Source organism: Aptenodytes forsteri, unplaced genomic scaffold, assembly GCF_000699145.1.
Source record: "Aptenodytes forsteri isolate BGI_AS27 unplaced genomic scaffold, ASM69914v1 Scaffold255, whole genome shotgun sequence".
Taxonomy (NCBI): domain Eukaryota; kingdom Metazoa; phylum Chordata; class Aves; order Sphenisciformes; family Spheniscidae; genus Aptenodytes; species Aptenodytes forsteri.
In genome coordinates this window covers 9,850,754-9,851,078 of record NW_008794888.1, presented here as the reverse complement: position 1 = coordinate 9,851,078, position 325 = coordinate 9,850,754, and positions in this window count along the sequence as shown.

Below are 325 nucleotides of genomic sequence, written 5' to 3'. Positions count from 1 at the left end.
TGGTTTCTTTCCGCTTTCTCTCCCCCCCGCCTTCCCAGCTCTCCCTAAACCCGCTGAGCGGGGCTGTGGCGAGAGGGAAGGGGGTGCAGTGGTGGGAAGCCGGATAGCCTAGACGGAGGGATATTAATGATTTTTTTTTCAGATGGTAATTTGTCTTTGTGGTAGGGGTGGCCCATTAAATTTCAGCTCACGTCCTGATGGAGATCAAAAGCGAAGGGGAGAGGGAAGCAGAGAGCCTTGTGCGGCTCCTTAGCTCCGTGTATTGTTAGGAACTTGGCGGGGGGGGGGGGGGGGGGGGTTCCCCCGAAACACCTCTTGAGTAACC